Source organism: Bombina bombina, chromosome 2 (assembly GCF_027579735.1).
Source record: "Bombina bombina isolate aBomBom1 chromosome 2, aBomBom1.pri, whole genome shotgun sequence".
Classification (NCBI taxonomy): Eukaryota; Metazoa; Chordata; class Amphibia; order Anura; family Bombinatoridae; genus Bombina; species Bombina bombina.
Genome location: NC_069500.1, coordinates 761,350,171 through 761,370,862, shown reverse-complemented (window position 1 = coordinate 761,370,862; position 20,692 = coordinate 761,350,171). Strand labels below are relative to the sequence as shown.

General features: G+C 37.7%; 1 protein-coding gene across 1 annotated transcript in view; it reads left to right on the top strand.

The window, feature by feature from the left end:
* Nucleotides 1-11,034: 11,034 nt before the first annotated feature.
* USHBP1 (USH1 protein network component harmonin binding protein 1) overlaps nucleotides 11,035-20,692 on the top strand; it is a 206,876-nt gene continuing 197,218 nt past the window's right edge. Inside the window, exon 1 of the mRNA XM_053702880.1 lies at nucleotides 11,035-11,087. The gene's annotated coding sequence lies outside the window, so the exon portion shown is untranslated. The remainder of the gene's footprint in view (nucleotides 11,088-20,692) is intronic.

The following is a 20,692-nucleotide window of genomic DNA, read 5'->3' as shown; positions in this document are numbered from 1 at the left end:
AGATATAGGTTAAATTATCTTCTCCTTTAATTCCCGCTAACAATCTATACCAGGGAGAAATAGAACAAAGACCATGTTGAACTAATTTAATCCAGGAATCTAATTTTGCCCAGTTCCAATTCCATCCATATAGGGTGGTAAAAAATATTGTTCTTTCATAGCAGAAAAATATTTAACTGCTTATAGGTTAAAATCCACAAATTGTGCCACCTTGAGAAACCCCAAACTAGCCCATTTTACAAATATCTTAGTTTGAATTCCTGGAATAAATTCAGGATTCCCTATGGTGATCTGGTAATTGGAAACTGTGTGATAAAGACCCAACTTTGCAACTACCTTCTGCCAAGCAAGCAATAAATTATATACCAAGGCTAGATTTTTAACTGATCTGGGAATGGTTTTGAGATTACAGTGGAGGAGGGCTATAGGTGAGTATGGGTATAGAGTATTTTCCTCGAGGTCAAGCTGAGAGAAGTAATCCGACGCCACAAGCCAACCTACACAAAACCTCGCCAATGAGACCAGACTATAGAGTTCCAAGTCGGGCAGCGCTAGGCCACCATATTCCTTCCCCAGAAATAATGTTTTCAAAGCAATTCTAGAATGTTCCCCTTGCCATATAAAATATGATAGTGATGAATAAAAATTGTGGAGATCTTTTTTTTTTAAAGAATTATAGGGGTATTCTGAATTATATATAAAATTTTAGAGAAGGAGATCATTTTAAACAAAGCATTCCTTCCTGAAATGTTTAATGGCAAATTGTGCCAACGAAGCAGATCTTCTTTGACCTTCAAAAGTATTTTTGTAATATTTAAAGCCAAAAAAATTCAGATTTGAATGTGTTTACTTTATAACCAGAGAATGAACTAAACCGTTCTACCTCATGTAGAAGATGCAGAATATTCTGTGAGAGGTTAGAAATATACACTAAAAGGTCGTCGGCATAAAGAGCAACTTTAACTTATTTTTTTCCAATTTTGATACCTTCAACTCTCTGACGAATTGCTATGGCTAAAGATTCTATGGCTATAATAAATAGGACAGGTGAGAGCGGACATCCTTGTCTAGTCCCTTGCTTAAGACTTATATTCTTAGCTGGCCATTAATTAATAAAGCTGTTTTAGAATTATTATAAATATTATTTACTAAATGAAAAAAAATCCCTTGTATACCGAATTTCTGCAAAGAGGAAAATATATGATCATGTTGCACCGAGTCGAACGCCTTCTCTGCATCCAGTGACACTACAGCCATTTCATCGTAGGTTTTAAAAGAAGTAGTAGACATAGTTTCTTTTGAAAGACAATAATCTATTGTGAGAAATAATTATCTGATCTTAGCAGAAGCGTTCCTGCCTTTAAGAAAACCAACCTGATCTGAGTGAATTATTTGTTTTAAAGGACTCTGCAATCTCCTTGCAAAAATAGTAGTCAAAATTTTATAATCAGAATTTATTAAAGCTATTGGTCTGTAGGAACCCATTTCCAGAGGATTTTTACCTTTCTTTAAGATCAAAGTAGTCCAGGATGCAGAGAAGGCGTACGAACAGGGCGCTTTGTTTATAAAATAATAATTAAACAGATTTTTAAGATAAAGAGTAATATTAGGTTTCAACAATTTATAAAATTTATTGGGAAGTAGGTCTGGTCCTGGAGTTTTGTGTAAAGCTATGGAATCTATAGTGTCCATGATTTCTTTATTAGTAATAGGGGCATTAATCAGGGGTAAAAGATGTTGTGGACATCTTGGCACCAAAATACTATCCCAAAATTCTACTTTATGATCTAGATTCGACTTTTTATATGAGTACAAATCTGAATAATATGAGGTAAAAAAGACAGGATCTGTTTAGATTCTTTGTAAGTCTTATTGTTTACTTCGCTTCAATCCCTTGAGAGCTCAGGGAGTTTTTAGTGATCTGGCCAAGAGTTTGCCCGACTTGTTGCCATATCTATAATATTTAGCCTGCCTTTGCAGTTCTATCGACGTTGTGGAATGAAGAAGTAGGGTATCTCATTCTTTCTTAGCATTTAGGTATTTAACCCATTTTTCACTAGAGGAGTTTAGAAGATACGCATTATATGTATTAACTAAACAATTTATAGTTTCTCTCTCTTCCGAAGCTTTTTCTTCAAATTGATCATAAAAGAAGTAATATCTCCGGTCAAGACTGCTTTAGCGGTCTGCCAAACAACTCAGGGTTATCCTTATGTGCTTCATTGAAAAGACAATAATCTTCCCATTTTTTAACAGGGTAATTTAAAAATTTAAGATCATTGAAGAGATGGGTAGGGAAATGAAAACAATGGAAGAAGGAATTAAATGAGTAAAGGGAGATTTCCAGTACAATAGGTGCATGATCCGAAAGGCAGAAAGGGGAAGTCAGAGAATTTACTCCTGTTGTTTATTAAACTATTACTAATCAGAAACAAATCTATCCTAGAGAGCAAATTATATTTTTTGGAGATACAAGTATAATTTTTAATGTCGGGATTTTGTTCTCACCATGCGTCTCTGAGCCCTAAATTAAAAAAAAAAATCCTAAATTGTTTATTCTCCTGCTTGTCTCTGCTGATCTTACAAGAGTTTTTACCCTGTCTGAGCCTATCTAAGGAAAACTGTGTAATCATGTTGAAATCTCCTCCTAAAATGAGATGGCCATCAACCATTTTTAATATTCTAGTTTGTAGGAGATTCCAAAATAATGGATTAAAATCATTGGGTGCGTATATATTGCATAAAGTGAACAAACCATTAATAGTTTTTATCTTTAATATAATAACTCTCCCTTCAGAATCAATATATGAGTCAACAATTTCATATTTAAACAATTTTCCAAGCAACCACTCCTCTTTTCCTTACTAATGAAGGGGAAACAATAACTTCTCCTACCCATTGAGATTTAAGTTTCAAACTTTCCTCCAGTGATAAGTGGGTTTCCTGAAGGAAAGCTATATCAGTACGTAGTTTCTTTAAATGACGAAGGATAGCCTTCCTTTTGATGGGGGAGGTTATACCCCTATGTTCCAGGATGTTATAATAAGTTCCCTATTTTTATCCAATTCTTAGTTCTGTAAGGCGGAGGGCCATGCAAAACAAAAAAAGCGTGGAGAGAGAGGGGAGAAAAGAAAGGAAAGAAGAGAGAAAAAAAAATCATAAAAAAACACACAACTCATACCCATTTGAACCCCATTGGAGCAAGTTTGAAGGCATTTATTCTGATTCTTTTTTAGCTTTAAAAAACTGTTCAGCTTCAATTGCATTATAAAAGAAATGTATTGTATTACCATTAGAAACTTTAAGCTTGGCCGGATAAATAACTGTAGCCCTAATTCCTTCTTTTAACATTTTGCTACAAATAAGAGAAAGCTCCTTTCTTTTATTAAGGGTTTCATATGAAAAATCTTGAAATATTTTAATCTGAGCCTTTTCTAATTGAACAATTTTTTTTTTGAGAAAGTATTGGAGGAGAAGTATTTTCTCCTGAAAATTTAAAATTTTAGCAACAACTGGCCTAGGTCTGTTACTCCCATCAGTGTTAGAAAATACTCTGCCCACTCTATGTGCTCTTTCGACAATAATCAGAGTAGAAGATGAGGGCATTTCCAGCAGGGAGGGGAGTGTTACAGATACAAATTTTATTAAATCTTCATACTCTTTTGACTCAGGAATTCCAATTAACCTAATATTATTCTATCTACTACGGTTTTCAAGGTCTTCTAGCTTTGTTTGAAGTTTTAAAGTCAGAGTTTGGTTGTCTGCCAGGTGTGTTTTCTGTGTGGCATTAACATCCTCCAGGTCAGACAGCCGTTGTTCTAATTATCAGGTGTGTAAAAAATACAATAAAGTGAAATTTTTCAAAAAGAGAATTTCAGTTAAAGTGAATGTCAAGTCACGGTCACCCCTCTTCCTCATCTTGTTAATTACCGAAAATAAACGTTAGTTTAAGTTATCAATTTTTAATAATTTAAAAATAAACCATAATCGAAGGATTTATAACCCTATTTCGCTTACTTTCTTCCTCCGCCCGCCATCTTGTCCCTCGTATCTAATTTGATTGACATTGCCTTTAACAAATTATAGCTCATACCCCGTGGCATCCAGCCCCTTTTTGCACACGTAACGCGATCAAACTGTGCATGCGTTCCCTAACAAATCGTCATTGACAATCCATGCTCGTTCACGTGTAGCACATGCGCAAACGGTTTTACTATATTATTTACATTGCAGATCAGCAGGGGCCTGATCCGATATGCAGCGTCGCCCGCAAAAGCCGGCGATGCAGAAATTTGCGCTGGTTTGGTATCCAATATACGGCGTAACCTAGAAGTTACGCCCGTATATTTCTGCCGTCGCCCGTAGTTTTTTGGGCCCTGTGCAGGTATACCAAACCAGCGCAGTTTGGTATCTGATTGGCTGATTAAATCAGCCAATCAGATTATTCTACCTTAATTCAGATTGGCTGATAGAATCCTATCAGCCAATCGGAATTCGATGGACGCCATCTTGGATGACGTCATTTAAAGGTACCTCATTCCGCGTTCAGTCTTCGTGCCGGATGGATTCTCCGTGGCGGAGGAGCGAAGAAAGAAGATTGAAGATGCCGCTTTGCTTGAAGACATCGCCGGATGGAAGAAGACATCGCCGGATGGAAGAAGACTTCACTGCCGCTTGATTGTAGACATCGCCGGATGGAAGAAGACTTCACTGCCGCTTGATTGAAGACATCGCCCGGATGGAAGAAGACTTCACTGCCGCTTGATTGGACATCGCCCGGATCGGATGAAGAGTTCTGCCCGGCTGGGTGAAGACAAGGTAGGGAGATCTTCAGGGGGGTAGTGTTAGGTTTTTTTTTAAGGGGGGTTTGGGTGGGTTTAGAATAGGGGTATGTGGGTGGTGGGTTGTAATGTTGGGGGGGGTATTCTATGTTTATTTCAATGCAAAAGAGCTGAATTCTTTGGGGCATGCCCCGCAAAAGGCCCTTTTAAGGGCTGGTAAGGTAAAAGAGCTTTGAACTTTTTTAATTTAGAATAGGGCAGGGACATTTTTTTATTTTGGGGGGCTTTATTATTTTATTAGGGGGCTTAGAATAGGTGTAATTAGCTTAAAAATCTTGTAATTTTTTTTATTTTTTGCAATTTAGTGTTGTTTTTTTTTTGTAATTTAGTTTACTTTATTTTATTGTATTTTAGTTTAGATATTTGTAGTTTTTTTAATTTATTGATAGTGTAGGTGTATTTGTAAGATTTATTTTACAGGTAAATTGGTAATTATTTTAAATAGGTAGCTATTAAATAGTTATTAACTATTTAATAGCTATTGTACCTAGTTAAAATAAATACCAAGTTACCTGTAAAATAAATATAAACCCTAAAATAGCTACAATGTAATTATTAATTACATTGTAGCTATCTTAGGGTTTATTTTATAGGTAAGTATTTAGATTTAAATAGGAATATTTTAATTAATAATATTAATATTAATTAGATTTATTTTAATAAGAATTTAGTTAGGGATGTTAGAGTTAGATAGGGTTATTATACTTTATATATATATATATATATATATATATATATATATATATATATATATATATATATAATATAATAACGATATTAACTATATTAACCCTAATATAATTATGGTTAATATAGTTAAAATATATAATATAATAACTATATTAACTAGATTAACCCTAATATAATTAGGGTTAATATAGTTAATATATATAATATAATAACTATATTAACTAGATTAACCCTAATATAATTAGGGTTAATATAGTTAATATAACTGGCGGCGGTGTAGGGGGATTAGATTAGGGGTTAATGTGTTTAATATAGGCGGCGGCGGTGTAGGGTGATTAATTTAGGGGTTAATATTTTTAAAATAGATGGCGGCGGGGTAGGGGCTCACTTTATGGGGTAGGTAAGGTAGATGGCGGCGGTATAAGGGGCTCACTTTAGGGGGTAGGTAAGGTAGATGGCGGCGGGGTAGGGGCTCACTTTAGGGGCTAGGTTAGGTAGATGGCGGTGGGGTAGGGGCTCACTTTAGGGGGTAGGTAAGGTAGCTGGCGACGGTGTAAGGGGCTCACTTTAGGGGGTAGGTAAGGTAGATGGCGGCGGGTTAGGGGCTCACTTTAGGGGGTAGGTAAGATAGATGGCGGAGGGGTAGGGGCTCACTTTAGGGGGTAGGTAAGGTAGATGGCGGCGAGATAAGGGGCTCACTTTTAGGGGGTAGGTAAGGTAGATGGCGGCGGGGTAGGGGCTCACATTAGGGGGTTATAGATTTAATATAGCTGGCGGCGGGGTCCGGGAGCGGCGGTTTTAGGGGTTAATAACTTTATTAGGTGGCGGCGAGGTCCGGGAGCGGCGGTTTAGGGGTTAATACATCTTTTATTGTTAGGATAGTGAGGGGGGAATAGCGGATAGAGGGTTAGACGTGTCGGGCTATGTTTGGGAGGCGTGTTAGACAGTACGGGAGATTTAATAACTTTAGTCAGGTTTTGTAGGCGCCGGCAGTTTCTAAAGTGCCGTAAGTCACTGGCGACTCCAGAAATTTGTACTTACGCAGATTTCTGGACATCGCTGGTTTGTCAGACTTACGGCACTTTAGCCTCTGACGGCGCCGTATATAGGATAGCTCGAGTTGCGAGCTGAAACCGCGGGCGGCGGGGGTTCCCTCACTTGCGCTGCAAACTAGGATCTTTATCGGATCGCTCCCCAGTTGTTGAGATCGGAATAAATGAGGTCACTTTCGCTTGCTGCCAAAGTATTCAATGAATGGAAACATTCATTGAATACTTTGTTTCTTTATTTACATAGGGCGTAAAGACGCAGGCGCAATGACAAATAGATTTCAGAAAAGGAATAGAAACGGATCAGGGCACGCATGCGCATATTAGCAGCTGTTTCAAAACGCATGCGCAAATTGTTGTCTCCTCGGGAGCGCGCTTCAAGACTACGTAAGAGAGCAGGAGGGACTGCTCTATAAGCAATGGACTCAGAATACCGGAAGTCAAGGATGGGAGGAGTTGGCGTTATAAAATAAATTATAATATCACAAAATGCTTTTTTTCCAAAATAAACATTGCGGTTTACATTGCAAGTATATTGAGAATTAATAATGTTCATTAGAAAGCATATAATTTACATTTACTTTAAGTATAACGTCACAGCCTGTTGCCGGCAAATGTAAGGTCCTTTTGATAAGTTTGTTGGTATCTTCACTGGGGTAACAGAACTAATAAGAAAGCTGCAAAAAGAGATTATGCAGTGTTGCAAAGATACACCTGCATTTGTATAGCATAGGACACTGTGAATTCTGCACCCAGACTATTTTACCAAGCATACACAAGAGTCACTCTTTAATGTAGTTATTTTTCGTATCAGGAAATAAAGATGTTTCAAAGCAAGATGAACCTAAGACTTCACCTGGGCTGGTGGCTTCACTGGGGTAAGAGTGGACTTTAAAGTGATATCAATGAACATATAGCTGCAGAATGTTACTTCAGAGGATGTAACCCAAAAAACAGTATACCCAAGCTGTAGCTCATACTCCAGACTCACAAACCTGACCACATGGCTTACTTCTTTAACAGATACAAGAGCTGCATAGTGTGTGGGTGTCTTCACTGGGGTAACAAGCCAAATGGAAAAACAGGGGCTAACAGCTATTATAATACTGCAGAAAGAAAAGTTCCCCTCCTTTTTTATCCAACTTATAGAATCTCCATCAAGGGGGGTTGTAACTTATACCCAGACTACATTTACCCAGAAAACAGTCCCAATTTAATAGAAGAAATATTCAATATTGTTGCAAGGTGTCCCAGAACAGCACACAAATTAGAAATTCACCTGGGTTGGTGTCTTCACTGGGGTCAGCGTGGCAGCATATGTAATTAAGCTCAGATCAGTCAGAGATCAATAAGGCCAGATGCACCAAGGACTCCCAGACTCAGGAACCTAACCACAGGACTTACCTCCACATTCAGCCTCTTTGACTCTGATGCCCAGACTGAAGACAGCAGCTGTCCAAAATGAAGGGATCCAAGAGCAAGTCCTCCCCTTGCAGCATAGGGGGTCAAACAACGCTGCATCCCAGCGTGTACAGCGCAGATGGAAAGCGCTGTGTAGTTGGGGCGGATGGCTGTATATCCGAACGGCTTCTTCCTCCTGCCGTAGCAGGCACCAAATGTTAGGCCCCACGCCAAGGTGAGCCGCTTGTAGGAGCCCTTCCTCACCGCACTCAGAGGCACAAGTTGTGAAGTACTCAGTATAGTTGTCCCTGTACGACTTTCTGATTTTGTGTCTGGGAGCCTGTGTGATTTTGAGTTTGGGAGGCTATTTGTTATTATGTTTTGTACTCACAGTAGAGTCAGTTTGATAAGGACCTGACAGCAGCAGTGTCTATCTCCTCCCTCACATGGACGCTCTCTCTTTGCCCTCTTTCTCTGTTCTCTCTCAGCCTATGCTGCAGCCAATGTTGCCTGCTGCTGATTCTAGATTTGGGCCACATTGAATCACGGTACTTGTATTTTCAGGGAGATTGCATTTCATTTGCGGGCATCAGGGAGCCGCTATTTGGTTTCAGGGAGAGTTGGGATGTCTGACATCTGTATATACACTGTTTTTTAAACTAATGACTTTCAGTGTAAACGTGGGACCTTCTTTAAATGAAGAGCAGGCATTTCAATTCCCATCAGAAACATTTTCACAATATGCTTCACTTTGTAAAATTTCTTCTGATGTTGTTTTAAATGCACGCTGTGCATTTCAAATAACCAATAGGTATTTAAGTAAATCAGTTTAAAAAAAAAAGAGACATGTCACTGCATGTTCGAGGGACTAATGTCCCTTAAAATTATATGTTTAACCCCCAGAAAAGATTTAAATACATAATTAATCTCCCACAGCAGGAGTGCTTCCTGACTACAGTATGTCCTGTGACTACTACTTATTGGCTCATGAACTATGTCCAGCTCAGGAACAACTCTAAGTTGGACTTAAAAAGGGACAGTAAACACCTTGAGATTTTTATATAAAATGTTTGGTTTTGCAGAATTAAACAACTTTGCAGTATACTTTCATTATTTATTTTGCTCACCTTTCATTTAATTTAGCTCTAAAAATGTTTTTTTTTCTAATTCTTAGAACTTGAAATACACTCCGCTGACTTCTCAAGGCAACCCCTGCTACATATATTTCCCTGATCAACTTTAACATTCACATTTGATACTTACATTTTGACAATGGCCAACCTTGTCTGCAGACCAAATTGGCTCCTCCAAATAAGGTGGTGGATTTTGGTTCTAATTCTTAGAACTTGAAATGCACCCTGCTGACTTATCAATGCTAACCCTGCTACATATCTTCCCCTGATCGACTTTAACATTCACATTTGATACTAGCATTTGATACTAATATTTTAACAATGGACAACCTTGTCAGCAGACCAAATTGGCTCCTCCAAATAAGGTAAATGATGGGTGAACTTTGGTTATTGAAAAACAATTGAAGTAAAAAGGATGTTAATTTGTTTAAAAACATTTAGATTGGGCTAATATGTTTTTCTGTAGCAACAGAGCAGAAATGACCCTTTAATTAAGCTATACGTTTAACACTTTTGTTGGGGTTAAACACTTATAAATAGGTATTAGTCAGTGGTCGGATTCAAACATTTTAGCAACAGGTTCTCTAATTTCTCTATAATACAAAACCTTTACACGTTCTAAATTTTAGGTACAGGTTCTTAACAATTGGTTAAAATCGTCTGAATCTCAGCACTAGCATTAGTGTAGTAAACATTGCTTTAACAAGCTAGAGCATTTTATTATTGCACTAACAATAACATAAAATAAAATAAAATATAGAGCATATTTATTATTTAAAATTGGAAGTCAATGGAAAATGATTAGGAGATTTCAAACTTTGAAAAAGTCAATCCAGATTAACAGACTTGCTTCTGGAGAAGTCACAGCTAGCCATGGTCATTATGTTAGTATAAACAATTATTTTGCAGTTTTTATCTTATCACCTCTGCTGAAGCCAATTAGGGACAGGCACGTGGCAGGATTAGATTTGTGACACCTGCCATGTGCAGTTTGAGTTCTTAGAACTAGAAAACCCCAAATATTCATACTTAAATCATTTAAATAACAGAAAAATATGGTAAAATAAAGGAACACTAAACTCAAAGTTAAACTTGAATGATTCAGCTAGAACATGCAGTTTTAAGGGACATTCCAATTTACTTTGGTTATGAAATTGTGCAGTCTTTTTATATGCACACTTTCTGAGGTACCAGCTCCATCTGAGTATGCGCAAGGGTTCACAGTGTATATGTGTATGAGTCTGTGATTGGCTGATGGCTGTCACATGCTACAGGGGGCCTCTTGTCATTGTCTCACCAGATGTGTTCAGTTAGTTCCTAGTAGAGCTTTGCTGCTTTGGTGCTGACTTTAAGTATGGGAAAATACATAATTAAATGGAAGTAATAGTGCAATAATAGAATGCTGTAACACACTTTTTTGCACTTGTATATCCTATAAAACAGGGGGCAAACTTGTGACACATGCTGGACTTACACTTAGGGACTAGTGTTTAAAGGGACATGAAATGTTTCTGTCATGATTCAGATAGAGAATACAATTTTAAACAACATTCCAATTTACTTCTATTATCTAATTTGCTTCATTGTTTAAATATAATTTGTTGAAGAAATAGCAATGCACATGGGTGAGCCAATCACACGAAGCATCTATGTGCAGCCATCAATCAGCAGCTACTGAGCCTATTTAGATATGCTTTTAAAAAAAGAATATCAAGAGAATGAAGCAAATTAGATGATAGAAGTAAATTGGAAAGCTTTCTAAAATGGTATGTTCTTTCTGAATAATGAAAGAAAAACTTGGGTTTCATGTCCCTTTAACATAAGGTATAATTGTGTTTTGACTCAGGAACTCCTTCCTTTGGAATGGATGTTGGTGTCTCCAGATCACGTCCTGTTAGACATTTCCTCTCAGCTCTGCTGCATGGTTTTAGTTTCTCACTCTCAACTGGTTGCTGTGACCGACTCAGAAAGAGGTAAGTAAGCAGAAATGAATGAAAAGCATATTACTCTTGCTCAGGAGATATTTATTATGAGACACGTGCCACACATCTAATTAAATGCCACGGAAACAACCCCTTTATTTCTACATAAACCACTCCCATAATGTATCCTATTATTCCTTATAGATATCCCTATATCCCTTCCTACACTCTATTCTAATTATTTCAAACCCTTTCTATTGCTCCCGGTAATTGTTCTGAAAAATACTTCTCTCTAGATCACTCCTTATTAGAATATCTCTATATCTCCCCATTGTGCTCTGTGTATAGAACTCCCTGTAATCCCTGCCTTCCATACAAATAATGTTACTTCCTATGTCTTCCTCTTGCTATTATTCTGTATAACCTCTAACTAATTTAATCCTTTACTGTGTATAGGCTTTATAAGCTTTCCCAGTGCTCCAACTCTCACTCATCTCCAGAACACCTTAGGCGGTTGCATATGTCACTTAAAGGGACAGTCAAGTCAAAATTAAACTTTCAAGATTCAGAAAGGACATGCAATTTAGAAAAAAAAATTAAATTTTACTTTTATCATCACATTTGCTTTGTTCTCTTGGTATTCTTTGTTGAAAGCTAAACCTTGGTAGGCTCATATGCTAATTTCTAAACCCTTGAAAACCACCTCTTATCTCTGCATTTTGACAGTTTTTCACTGTTAGACACTGCTAGTTTGTGTGTGTCATATAGATAACATTGTGCTCACTCCTGAGGAGTTATTTATGGGTCAGCACTGATTGGCTGAAGTTCAAGTCTGTCAAAAGAATTAAAAAAAATGGGGTAGTCTGCAGAGACTTAGATGCAAGGTAATCACAGAGGTAAAACGCGTATTAATATAACAGTGCTGGTTAAGCACAACTGGGGAATGGGTAATAAAGGGATTATCTATATTTTTAAACAATAACATTTTTGGTGTAGACTGTACCTTTAAAGCTCCTCTAATTACTCATATAACTGAATGAAATCATCTGTATAACACTCCTAATAATACATACTGCACATATAACACTCCCTGTAACTCCTTAAATTAATTGAAATAACCTTTGTATTACTAATCATGTTGGTCCATCTAACCCATCAGTGTAGTGCCCCCTAATGCTTCATATAAGACCTCACAATAACGTTTTTGTTGTCCCATTTGAAAACTGGTATATCCACTTCCATCACTCCATATGATCCATAACTCCTTCTTTTACTCTACATAACCCATATTTCGCTGTCATATGATTCTTGATAACTTCAGTATATTGTCTCCTGTTTGCTAAAACAATGTAACACATTGATCTTAAAGGGACATGATTTGTACTTTAAGAACTGTTGGATGCACTGTTGCAGATTCAGTACAATACTGCAGACTACATTTTGGAAAGAATTTTTTTTTTGTGCCAGAGTAGGAAATTGTTCCAGACTTCCTGTTTTCCTCCTTGGTCACCCCTCCCAGTAGAGGTTTTCACCACTGAGTAGTACGGGTTACAGTTCTCATTTCCAAGGCTACTCCTATTATCACACTCTCATATTAGTCAAAGACACTAAAATAACTTGGCATAAAAAATACAATTACTAGGATTATTTGTATTCTTAATTCCTTTTACATAATATACCATAACATGTTAAAGGGGCATGACATTCAAACGTTTCCTAGTTCAGAGACAACATAAAATTTTAACAGACTTTTCAGTTTACTTATGTCATTCAGGCCCATTTATCAAGCTCCGTATGGAGCTTGAAGGGCCGTGTTTCTGGCGAGTCTTCAGACTCGCCAGAAACACAAGTTATGAAGCAGCGGTCTAAAGACCGCTGCTTCATAACCCTGTCCGCCTGCTCTGAGCAGGCGGACAGGAACCGCCGGAAATCAACCCGATCGAATACGATCGGGTTGATTGACAGCTCCCTGCTGGCGGCCGATTGGCCGCGAGTCAGCAGGGGGCGGCGTTGCACCAGCAGCTCTTGTGAGCTGCTGGTGCAATGTTAAATGTGGAGAGCGTATTGCTCTCCGCATTTAGCGAGGTCTTGCGGACCTGATCCGCAGTGTCGGATCAGGTCCGCAAGCCCTTTGATAAATGGGCCCCATTGAGTTTAATTTGTTCTGTTTGTTTCCTTTGTTGAAAAGCATATTTAGGTAAGCTCAGGAGCAGCAGTGCACTACTGGGAAATGGCTGTGTTTAGCTGAGCTCCACTAGTGCGTTGCTGCTCTGGTCAGACTTTACCTATGTATTTAACCACTTTGCATGGGTAAAATATATAATTATGTGCAAGCAACAGTGCTATTTATTGTTGAACTTATATGTCCCTTTAACTGTTGCTTTATAGATCCACTTAAAAGAGAGAAATAAATGGAATTGTAATTTAGACAACACTGGCAAGAGTAAAGTGGCAAATTAATTTTTCTTATCCTGCTAACCCAATTCAGTTTACTTAATGTCATTATGACCTTTCGAAAATCAGTGCAAAATATTTTAAAGAAAAATTTAAGAAAAAGGCTTATTTGCAACGATTCTAACTCGCATATTGCAAGTTGAAAGTAGCTCGAGCGCTCAGAGGCCGATTTATGTAGCTGCGGATGCAGCTGTTTCCACGCGAGCTTTCAGGCCTTAAGACCGCTGCTCCTTAACTCATTCGCCACCTTGGCGGACAGCAATCATCCCGATCAGATATGATGGGAATGATTGACACCCCCTGCTAGCGGCTGATCGGCCGCAAATGTGCAGGGGGCGGCGTTTATCAATGTGGCATTTATCAATGTGGGGCCGACATGATCAGCTACATCGGATCATGTCCACCCGCACATTAATAAATCAGCCCCAAAGTACTAGCGCAACTAAAGACCTAGAGGCCGAATGATCAAATATCTGTCATACCTGATCCGACAGTGCGGATCAGGTCCGACAGACATCGCTGAATGCGGAGAGCAATACGCTCTCCGTATTCAGCATTGCACCAGCAGCTCCCAAGAGCTGCTGGTGCAACGCCACCCCCTGCAGACTCGCGGCCAATCGGCCGCCAGCAGGGAGGTATCAATCATTGTGGCGATTCCTGTCCGCTTCATCAGAGCAGGCGGACAGGGTTATGGAGCAGCGGTCTTTAGAAACACGGGGCCTCAAGCTCTATTCGGAGCTTGATACATAGGCCACTTAAACTGCGTAAACTGTAAGGGTTAAAAAATGTTCACCAAACACATCATAAACTTATCAAAAATAAACTATTGCACTCACATATAGACTTTATGATAAACAAATGTTCATATAAATATTAATACATTTTTTTATGAGGGATATGGTATATGGCAAGGTATATTTCACTTATTTGTGTATATATGTATGTATATACATATTTACACATATAAACACATAAACACACATGTATATACATTTGTATACACACACACACACATATATATATATATATATATATACTGTATATATATATTAGGGCTGCACGATTAATTGTATGATGTGATTAATCGCAATTTTAAATCACCACAATTTTAAATCATGGGAGTATGCGATTTTTTAATATAAAAACGTGTTCTGTTTGTGATCTCAATTAATCGATGTCTAAAAGCAGAGCCTATGCAGGAGAGTGAAGAAAAGGGAAAGTCGCTTACTTATATTTCCCGATAGGAACGTCTGCAGTCTGAAACTTAGGGTATGTACTATGGCTGCACGATTAATCTACAATACGATTAATCGTGATTTTAAATCGTGGCAGTATGCAATTTTTTTTATTGCAAAAAAAATCCTCAATGCAGTACAGTCAGCCACATGGGAGGATTTTTTTTTTAATCAAACAAATTGCATACTCCCGCAATTTAAAATTGCGATTAATTGCATCATGCAATTAATCATGCAGCCCTAATATGTATCTATCTATCTATCTATCTATCTATCTATATAGATATATACAGGGGTTGAAAAACCCAGTCGTCCAATGGTCCCGGGCGACCTTGACATTTTTTGGGACTACTTAGAAAAATGATCTACTATTTTCAACATGTATCTGTAGTATAGTCTTTCATTTTTATAAAGATTTCTGTTTTTTTAAAATATAAAAAAGCTAAACATGTTAAAATAATCTATAATCATGTAGAAAATGCCTTAAAAACAGAAGATTCCCCCTAAGCCTTGTTGATTTTTTTTTATATACTGGCCACAAAACTTTAAATTATTGTACTGTTGTACAGCTACTCCACTCTGGCTGAATGATAAGCAAGTCAGTCAGGATGGGTGGTATAAGGGTAAAGCAAACTCTCAGCATTTGTGCACACTTTATAAAAAGTTAAGTGGTCAACAGAAACTATTTGGTATAATAATGGAATAGCATGTATATCTATTTGTATACAGCATAAGCTACATGTTTACATATAATGTTACTACTACTTTTTCTAATACTGCCCCACACAACAATTTTCAAATAACAAATGAAGTCATTGAAGAGGTTGTTGCAGTTTACACTCAGTAACACTGCAATTCTCAGGTCAATATTCCCAGATGATAGGGTGATAAATAACAGAAAACAAAGCGGACGATTTATCAAGCAGTCAAGCTGCATATTCCGTGCAAGCCTTCAGGCTCGCCGGAATCAGGCGTTAAGAAGCAGTGGCGAACTGCAATCATCCCAATCGGATACGATCGGGATTATTGACACCTTCTGCTAGCGGCCGATTGGCCACGAATGTGCAGGGGGCGGCATTGCACAAGCATTTCACTAAATGCTTGTGCAATGATAAATGCAGAGAGCGTATGATAAATGCCGACAGTGTATGGCATTTATTGATGTGGGGTGAACATGATCCGCTACAGAGGATCATGTCCACCCGCACATTGATAAATCTGCCCCACTGTGTCTGTAAAGTCACATGCAGAATGAATCCCCTAATCTGATCACTATAAAATATGCCTTGACTGAAAAGGATGATGGTTAAAAGTTTGTCTATAGTAAAGGTGGTTCTACACTTTAATGTCTTAGTTTTATTTTTTTAAGCAACCTTAGCTTGTACCCTATCAATGGCTGCACAGTGGAGATGGCAGAGGGTATCATATTTTCTTATTTATCATTCTCCTTGTCCTACTGTAGCATAGGATATGTAAAAAAACTACCTTGTAAAGGTATGGGGTGCTACAGTAATACATGCGCCCCCTCCATAGTAACTGCAAAACAATTGTGTGTAAGAGAGTTTGTCTGTGTTAGATAGTGAGAATAAAAGAGTGACAAATAGGATGTGTGTGTGAGAAAGTGAGAATATTTGTGAGAGAAACTGTGTGACAAAGTGTTATTACTTACTAACTTATTTGTAAGTGTGTGTGAGAGTTAGTTTGTGTGAGTGTGTAAGAGAGAGTGTTTGTGTGTGTAAAAGTGTTTGTGTGTGTAAGAGTGTTAGTGTGTGTCTGTGATTGTGTGTCTGTGTGCGTATATAACTGAGTGTGTGTATATCCCTGGCTATATATGTATGTGTGCAATTATTCCTGCCTCAACTTGCTGACATGTGGGACAAGAATATTCCCTTTTTAGGTATGAGAATATGTTTAAAATATTTATTAGTATATAATTGTATACAAAGAGTGTTTTATTCTTAATACAAATGTATATTAGAAGCGTATAACGGCGTAATACAAGTTTACATATGACATTGTGAAAATTTGGAGTTGAAAAGTGGGACCACTAAGAAATTTCATGGGACGGGACCACTAGATCTTAGGCAACTTTTTCAACCCCTGTGTATAAATATATATATATATATATATATATATATATATATATATATATATATATATATATATATATATGTCAAATATTACTCTATTCCTCCAGAACAGACCACTGCACTCACCGGATTTTGTATCCGGTGAGTGCAGTGGTCTGTTCTGGAAGAATGGAGTTATATTTGTTATACTACTTTCGAACAGCACCCTGGTAGTTGCATATATTTACACAATGATATATATATATATATATTTATATTTATGTGTAGACTGGTTTAGTCATATTAGTCCAATAGCAAAATGTCAAAATAGCTTTCAAGTTATTTGTTCCCTTTTTCAAGTCTGAAGTAATTGATTAGTATTGCTTCAGACTTGCTTCAGACTTGAGAAAGGGAGTAAATATATTGAAAGCTTGTCTTTTAAATATTATGTTAGTAACATAATATTATGTTAGTCCAATAAAAAAGGTATCATTGCATACAGCAATACTCTAGTTATTTTGACATCTTATACACACATATATATATATATATATATATATATATATATATATATATATATATATACATACAAATTATACGCATATTTAGACATATATATATAGTAGATATATATATATATATATATAATATATATATATATATATAAATAAGTATATACTTACATGTATACTCATATAAGACATATATACACATTAAACATTATTATAGTCTCTCTTCACCGCAGTAATACTTACAGAGCTGGTCTCCCCACATGACTACTAATACTTACAGAGCTGGTCTCCCCACATGACTACTAATACTTACAGAGCTGGTCTCCCCACATGACTACTAATACTTACAGAGCTGGTCTCCCCACATGACTACTAATACTTACAGAGCTGGTCTCCCCACATGACTACTAATACTTACAGAGCTGGTCTCCCCACATGACTACTAATACTTACAGAGCTGGTCTCCCCACATGACTACTAATACTTACAGAGCTGGTCTCCCCACATGACTACTAATACTTACAGAGCTGGTCTCCCCACATGACTACTAATACTTACAGAGCTGGTCTCCCCACATGACTACTAATACTTACAGAGCTGGTCTCCCCACATGACTACTAATACTTACAGAGCTGGTCTCCCCACATGACTACTAATACTTACAGAGCTGGTCTCCCCACATGACTACTAATACTTACAGAGCTGGTCTCCCCACATGACTACTATTACTACTACCCTTAACCAAGTTAACCCTTACATCCCACATACATATTTTGACCTACCTTAATCCTCATTACAGTGATGTATATTTTCATCCACTGCAGACCACTTCAAAAAGGGTCACTTGCAGTCATCTTAATCAATGTAGTTTAGGCCTGTTTTTTAAAAATAATATGTTATAAATACATGTCATATTATCACAAGCAATGCAGCAGAGCTATGTGTTTAACCCCACAAAAGGCTTAAACATAGGTAAAGTACCACAAGGGACCCAGAGAGAACAGTTGATCCTAAGCAGAAACTGTTGCTGATCCAATCGGCATTGATAGTCACACTATTATCACAATAATGGCCATTTAAAGTTTAGTCTCAAAGCTGAATGTCAAAACTAAGGTAACTTACTCTTCTCATTGGTTAATCTTTTGGTCAAGGGTAAATGTTTTGAGATTTAAGGGGGTCATGTGGTTGGAGAATGTTTCCTTATGTGGCAATGGAGCCTTAGTTGTTTTAAGGTAACCTGGATTTTGGGGGGGGGGGGGTAATAGAACTTCCCTTGAGTCCACAGGGGAGGCTGTATTGATAAGTGTAATATTAATTTGACCACTAGGTGTCACTATAAGAGTATTGTAGTATTGGTATATATGATATATGGCCTGGTAACAGGTATTGCTTGTTGGTGTATCCAGGTGTATTTAAGGCACCCCCATAGGTGTATTTGCATTGCATGATTAAGGGTGAATAGCCTGAAACGTTGCATGTTTATCTGATGACTCTGATGTTACAATAAAAGTTTTTTATTCACAATCCTGGTGCTGTGGAATACTTTGGACTTTGATATACTTTGGGGTTTCTGCAGTAACCCCTTCCTACGTGCACAGGAAAAGTGGTGAGGTGCTGTAACTATTGTGATTTCATATATCAGTTCTAAAGAAGCAGCCATAGTCAAATTTATAGAATATTTACAATCTGTAATTCTGATACACACATACAGATATACACTATAAAGGTAATGCAAATGCCAATGGATGTATTCAGTCAGAGGACCACATTTGTTGCTTTGTCTTGGATACATGTTTCTACAGCAGGCTTTCTCAGACTTCAATGAAATGTGGTCTACTTTTGTTGTGATTTATTTTTAGTGTGATTTCCATGCGCTAAATGCATGGAAAATTGAATGTTACAAAATTCTGGTGATTAATTAAGATGTACACAGGAAAAATACCTGTTTGCTGTTATTGTGCTAAATATGCTTGTACAAAACACATACAGTTGTATGCAAAAGTTTAGGCACCCCTGACAATTTCCATGATTTTCATTTATAAATAATTGGGTGTTTGGATTAGCAATTTCATTTTGATCTATCAAAAAACTGAAGGACACAGTAATATTTCAGTAGTGAAATGAGGTTTATTGGATTACCAGAAAACGTGCAATATGCATCAAAATGAAATTAGACAGGTGCATAAATTTGGGCACCCCAACAGAAATATTGCATCAATATTTAGTAGAGCCTACTTTAGCAGAAATAACAGCCTCTAGACGCTTTCTATAGCCTGTAATGAGTGTCTGGATTCTGGATGAAGGTATTTTGGAACATTCCTCCTTGCAAAACATCTCCAGTTCAGTTAGGTTTGGTGGTTGCCGAGCATGGACAACCCGCTTCAAATCACCCCACATATTTTCAATGATATTCAGGTCTGGGGACTGGGATGGCCATTCCAGAACATTGTACTTGTTCCTCTGCATAAATGCCAGAGTAGATTTTGAGCAGTGTTTTGGGTCATTGTCTTGTTGAAATATCCAGCCCCGGCGTAACTTCAACTTTGTGACTGATTCCTCAACATTATTCTCAAGTATCTGCTGGTATTGAGTGGAATCCATGCAACCCTCAACTTTAACGAAGATTCCCAGTACCGGCACTGTCCATACAGCCCCACAGCATGATGGAACATCCACCAAATTTTACTGTGGCTTGCAAGTGTTTGTCTTGGAACGCTGTGTTCTTTTGCCGCCATGTATAACACCCCTTGTTATGACCAAATAACTCAATCTTTGTTTCATCAGTCCACAGCACCTTCTTCCAAAATTAAGCTGGCTTGTCCAAATGTGCGTTTGCATACCTCAAGCGACTCTGTTTGTGGTGTGTGTGCAGAAAAGGCTTCTTCCGCATCACTCTCCCATACAGCTTCTCCTTGTGCAAAGTGCTCTGAATTGTTGAACGATGCACAGTGACACCATCAAGATGATGTTGTAGGTCTTTGGAGGTGGTCTGTGGGCTGTTTTTGACTGTTCTCACCATCCTTTGCCTTTGCCTCTCTGATATTTTACTTGGCCTGCCACTTCTGGCCTTAACAAGAACTGTGCCTGTGGTCTTCCATTTCCTCTGTTCCTCACAGTGGACACTGACAGCTTAAATCTCTGCAATAGCTTTTTGTAGTCTTCCCCTAAACCATAATGTTGAACAATCTTTGTTTTCAGGTTATTTGAGAGTTGTTTTGAGGCCGCCATGTTGCCACTCTTCAGAGGAGAGTCAAAGAGAACAACAACTTGCAATTGGCCACCTTAAATATCTTTTCTCATGATTGGATGCACCTGTCTATGAAGTTCAAGGCTCACCAAACCAATTGTGTGTTCCAATTAATCAGTGCTAGGTAGTTACAGATTAT